This window comes from Ornithorhynchus anatinus, chromosome 5, assembly GCF_004115215.2.
Source record: "Ornithorhynchus anatinus isolate Pmale09 chromosome 5, mOrnAna1.pri.v4, whole genome shotgun sequence".
In the NCBI taxonomy this organism is placed as follows: Eukaryota; Metazoa; Chordata; class Mammalia; order Monotremata; family Ornithorhynchidae; genus Ornithorhynchus; species Ornithorhynchus anatinus.
In genome coordinates, this window is record NC_041732.1 from 93,990,136 (window position 1) to 93,996,277 (window position 6,142).

Sequence of the window (6,142 nt, forward strand, 5' to 3'; positions counted from 1 at the left end):
CACTTTACGCCAGCAGGACAAAGAGCCTTTTTTCCAAAGCCAGGATCCTACGACTTTAATCTTTTCCAGAAGAAAAGGGATCTCTCATTACGTCTGCGTCTTATCACATAACTGAGTATCATAAAGATGTCTTTATCACCTCTTCCTTCTGATTAACCGGCTCTCGGCGATCCCAGCCAATGTCAATAGCAAAGCCTGAAAAAACGGCCCAGCTCTCTCCCGGGCATAGAACAGAGGACACGTTCACCAGCAGCGTTGAGTCAGCCACACAGATCCTTGCGAGGTTTTCATAATAAACAAGACTGAGCTGAGCTGAGCTCTTTATCCAGAACACACACTGGAGAGACCTAGAGCAGAGATGCTCTCGGGCACTAAAGGTACAAGCGTCGAGATCTCTGGCAAACTTTCCCCAGCCAGTCGCTCCCTTTTTCTCTCTATTTGTTGTTCTCTCTCTTTCTTTGTCCCTCTCTGTCTCTCTCTTTCTCCTCCCCAATTTATGGCTGTCCTTGGTGGACACCCAATGAAGCAGCGTGGCTCAGTGGAAAGAGCCCGGGCTTGGGAGTCAGAGGACATAGGTTCGAATCCCGGCTCTGCCACTCGTCAGCTGTTTGACTGTGGGCAAGTCACTTCACTTCTCTGGGCCTCGGTTCCCTCATCTGTAAAATGGGGATTAAGACTGTGAGCCTCAAGTGGGACAACCTGATTACCCTGTATCTACACCAGCGCCTAGAACAGTGCTCTGCACATAGTAAGCGCTTAACAAATACCAACATTATTATTAAGCGCTCAACAAATACCAACATTACTGCTAATATTTCGAACGTAGGCAGCACTTGTTTGATAGAGGACGGGCCTGGGAGTCAGAAGAACCTAGGTTCTAATCCCAGCTCTGCCACATCAACTAATCAATCAGCCATATCTATTGAGTGCTGAGGACTGTATTAAAGTGCTCGGGAGAGTACAATATAACAACATAACAGAGTTGGTAGACACATCCCTTGCTCACAACAAGCTTACAGCCTAGAGGGGGAGAAAGATATTAAGATAATAAATAAATTATGGGTTTGTATATAAGCATTGTGGGGCTGAGAGAAGGGTGACTAAAAGAAGTAAATCAGGGTGACGCATAATGGAGTGGGAAAATAGGCAATGAGGGTTGTTTGAAGTTGGGGAGACTAATTACCTGCCAGATATGAAAAGGGAGGGTGTTCCACATCAGAGGCGAGCCATGGGTGAGGTGTCAGCGATGAGATGGATGAGATCGAGGTGCACTGAGTAGGTTGGCATTGCAGGACCAAAGTGTCCACTGGTCTGCTGTGTGACCTTGGACAAATCACTTCTCTATGCTTCAGTTACCTCTTACCATTCATGTATATGTGTGTAATTTACTTATATTAATATCTGTCTCCCCTGCTAGACTGTAAGCTCATTGTGGGGAGGGAATATGTCTTTTATTGTTATATTGTACTCTCTCAAGTGCTTAGTACAGTGCTCTGCACGCAGTAAACGTTCAGTAAATACGACTGATTTATTTGCTGATGGTGAGCCCCATGTGGGACTTGGACCGCAACCAACCTGACTAGCTTGTATCTCACCCAGTGCTTAGTACAGTGCCTGGCATAGAGAAGCAGCATGGCCTACTGGCAAGAGCGTGGGTTTGGGAGTCATAGGATGTGGGTTCAAATCCTGGCTCCACCACTTGTCTGCTGCGTGACCTTAGGCAAGTCACTTAACTTTTCTGTGCCTCAGTTATTTCATCTGTAAAGAGAGGATTAAAAATGTGAGCCCCATTTGGGTCAGGGACTCTGTCCAACCTGATTACCTTGTATCTACCCCAGCGCTCAGAACAGTTCTTGGCACATCGTAAATGTTTAACAAATACCGCTATTATTATGAAATACTTTTTAAAAAGGGCTGGAAATATTTGGGCTATAAATTAGTACCAAGTGACTGGTGGTGAGTGTTATTTAGGCAGGTGCGACCATGGGGGTTCCTAGCTGTGAGGGGTTCCACGATGGGCCAACCAGGCTGGACTGTGTTACAACTGTCAGAGCCCCTAGGAAGCCCACCAGACTTCACTGGGTCATCATGGAGCCCCCAGCCCCGACTCCCAACAGCAAGCAGCACCACCAGGCTGGTTACCCGGAGAGGCCCAGTAATTCTGTACTGGGCAGTCGGCCTCCAGATACACACACACACACACACACAGAATACATGATAACGAGCATGACTGTGGCACTTTTTATGTGCCAAGCCCTGGAGTCGATACACGTTAATCAGGTCCGACACAGTCTCTGTCCCACATGGGGCTCACAGTCTAAGTAAGAAGGAGAATAGATATTAAGGAGAATAGATATTGACTCCCTATTTTACCGACGAGGAAACTGAGGCCCAGAGAAGTTTAGTGACTTGCCCAAGATCGTACAGCAGGCAAATGGCAGAGGGGGGATTAGAACCCAGATCCTCTGACTCCCAGGTCCATGATCTTTCCAACTAGGTGGTTTCTGACCAATGAGTAGCCATCTTGCTGCTCCCCACTGAGGCAAAATCTGGTGTCAGGCACCAGAGAGCAGTGGCTAGAGCGGGTTTTCCCACAGTTGGGTACCTCACCCACCTTCCTGTTCCTTCCTAACTAAGCGTGGTTAGGCAGGCTCTCTCTGGCTGCTGCTGTCGCTGCTAGCTGCAGCTTTCCCCTTCACCACTGCTTCCCCTCATCATTTACAAGATTCTCGAACAACTGAATTTATTCTATTCTGGCCTTTTGCTAGATCTACCTCCCTCCCTCCTTCCTCCCCCTTATTGAGGGCACCCCTCTTCCAAGAGGCCTTTCCCAAGACATTTTGTCTTTTTCTTCAACTCCCTTCCGGGCCTCCCCAACTTGCTCCCTTTATTCATCCCCCCTCTCAGCCCCACAGCACTATGTATATATCTCTAATTTATTTATTTATGTGAATGTCTCCCCCGCTAGACTGTAAACTCGATGTGGGCAGGGAATGATGTGTCTGTTTATTATCATGCTGTACTCTTCCAAGTGCTTAGTACAGTTCTCTGCACACCACAAGAGCTCAATAAATGCAACTGACTGGCTGACTGACTTGTTCTCTCTGTGGCCTTTCTGCCCCTCCCTCCCCCAACCCTGGGAAAAGGTGCAGGTCAACTGTGGCTCACTTCAAAGCTCCTGATACCTGAAGGGATTTCTGATAACCACCCAGCCTCCTACTGAGTCGATTCGCTGGAAGCGTATGCTTGCATACGCACACACACAAACGCACAGAGTATCCGGATGGTCACGCCAGCAGATGGAAAGCAAGACACTGATCATGGAGTTGAGATATTCCCCTGTGCGGGGATAGGGAGGAGAGGGAGTGCTTGACCTTCCCAGAGATGATGCAGGGGTGGGAGAGAGACAGAGAGACACTTCCCCACATCCCTCGGACTCTATCTTCACCTCCTCACAGTACACCAAGTTGTTTCCCCCCCCCAGCTTCTCCATTCCCCGCAGTCGACTCTCCAAGGCCCGGGGCAGATGGGGACCGGGTTGCAGCCGAGCTTGAACAAACATTTCCCCGGAAAGGACTGGCAGCCACTAGCTGGCCGAGAACAGCCAAGCAGACGGATGTTAGAACACCTGATGTGGACTCTCCAGAGTGGGGCAAGGTGAGTTGTTGATAACTGTGGGAAAATCACTGTATGAGTGGTCTGCTGCGTTGAAACAGCCCACTCCCCAGAAATGCCAGTGCAGGTTTGAAGCTTCCCCCACATCGCCACACGGTCTTACAAGATCTCCTCCCCCTTTTTGTGAGGCCTTTAGAAGGATGCAGAGTTTGTAAAATGTCTGCTGTGGTGTTTGGGCTTCGCAGCTCCAGAGGGAGGAAATGGTTACATTGTGTTGGCCGAGTGGAGAGGGGAGTGTAATGACAAAATGCCATTCATTCGTTCATTCACTGGTGGAGCCCAAACTCCGCTTCTCCCTCCTTCCTGGATAAGATAAGGTGTGGGCACGGAATGTCACTGTTTACTGTTGTGTTGAACTTTCCCTAGTGCTTAGGGCAGTGGTTGGTTGGTTGGTATTTGTATTTGTTAAGCGCTTACTATGTGCAGAGCACTGTTCTAAGCACTGGGGTAGACACAGGGGAATCAGGTTGTCCCACGTGGGGCTCACAGTCTTAATCCCTATTTTACAGATGAGGTAACTGAGGCACAGAGAAGTTAAGTGACTTGCCCACAGTGCTCTGCACACAGTAAGCATTCAGTAAAAATGACTGAAGCACTGAATTAATAACACCCAAGAAGGAAGATGAGATAGTGAAAAGGCGAAAGAGGCAACGGAAATGTGCTAGAAGCTGCCTAGTGAACTGGGGGAGTCAACATGTTCTACCTTACTATGGATGAAGGAAGGCGCAGAGCCTATCATTTCCCAGGTATAAACTTGCCATTTATTATTTCTCTCCATTCACAGCGTAGCGACACACTCATTGCCCCAAATCAGATTCCTTCAGCAAATAATTTCTCCCCAGTTGGAACTACAGGGATCAGTCAGGCCAAGTGGAATTCCAGGACAGAGTCAAATTATCAGAAGATCTGTTCTCGAACAGTCCACTTATTCATCCGGTTAATTATGAAAGGGCTCAGGTAACCGGTATCATCTGGCAACTGCCTATCTGCATTTGCCAAACCTCATTATATTTGAGTATCTGGACTCAACCCATCCTGAATGGCTTGGATAATTTCTTGCCCCTGACTGGAGGCAGAATAAGGGTGTGGGGGACATGAACTTTAGTGGGAGGGTTCTGAGTGTGAGTGATCACTAGAAGAGGCAGAAGAGAAAATAGGATGAGCCCAGTTCAGGGAAGCAGAGGTGAGGAATCTCCAGGGGAAATGGAGTGGTGATTGCTGGGGGGAGAGGGAAGGAGGGTCACCAGACTCCCAACAGGAGGGAGAGTGACAACGTTAGGGCCTTGCAGAGCCATCCACCTTCCCGCTTTCCCCTCCTTCATGATGCTGAGCTCTCTAATTGGTTTTTCCAAAGGATTACTGCCATTCTGAACTACAGCCTTCCTAATTGGGAAAATCAACCGAGACGAGCGGATAAAATGCAGCACTTTCTCGAAGCTTCTTCCATTGTCTAAGTGGTTTAAACTGTTTTAATCACTGGCCTAGCGACGGGGAGGTGGAACTGAGGAAAAGGGACGTGTGACATTCCGCTGAGCCCAGCTCCTACCCCTCCCGAAGAAGGAAAAGATACTGATTTGGATTTCTCAGAAACAGTCCCTCTCTCCCTTTCTCAGTTTCCGTCCCACTGTGATTTCACTGCATCAGAAGATTGACTGATCTTCCGATCGGTCAGATCCTGTCTGCAGGAACCAATCAGAGGACGTGACACATCGGTGTGCTGTGAATCGATCCCTTCAACTGGGCGGAGGACGGTCAGATATGGGTACCCGGGAACACCCACGATCAAATCAAACATAGCTTAGCACCGTTAACATGTACCCAGGAAATGCAGCTTGTGCCAGGTAGATGGGGGGGGCACAGCAGCCTCTCTCTGGACTCTTCCAACCACATCCAAAATGGTAGCCTTGGCCCGGGAAAAGCCTGATAAAGGACTTATATGATGGGATGGAAAGAACCTGAACTCCCACCAGTAGCCCTCCCAAGACTCTCAGATGCCCTCAGGGGAAGAAACCCTGTGATCCTGAGTAGGGGATTTTCAATCAATAGAGCTTATTGAAAACTTACTCTGTACAGAGAACTATGTTTAGCGCTTGGAGGAATGCAATAAAGTTGGTAGATAAGATCCCTCGCCCCAAGGTGAGTGATCTAAACGTTAAAATAAGTTATAAGGAGGAGGAAGCAAGATACTTTTAAAGTGTAAAAATAAGTGCATTAGCGTGGTGGGGAGAAGAGTGGGTTGAGTATGTATTTGCCAAGGGGGCGAGAACTTAAGTGCATAGGTGACATAGTTGGAGGGAGATTTAGAATGAGAGATGAAAGGTTAATCAGGGAAGACTTCCTGGAGGAGATGAGACTTCCTGGAGAAGATATTTTAGTAGGACTTTAATAATGTTGGTATTCGTTAAGCGCTTACTACGTGCAGAGGACTGTTCTAAGCACTGGGGTAGATACAGGGTAATCAGGTTGT

The 6,142-nt window shown here is 48.2% G+C and overlaps 1 long non-coding RNA gene across 1 annotated transcript; it reads left to right on the plus strand.

The window, feature by feature from the left end:
• Positions 1–282: 282 nt before the first annotated feature.
• On the plus strand, positions 283–5,765 carry LOC120638422. Its single transcript, XR_005660079.1, has 3 exons — positions 283–377; positions 3,485–3,657; positions 5,289–5,765. It is a non-coding gene; the product is annotated as an uncharacterized LOC120638422 (long non-coding RNA).
• The last annotated feature ends 377 nt before the right edge of the window (positions 5,766–6,142 follow it).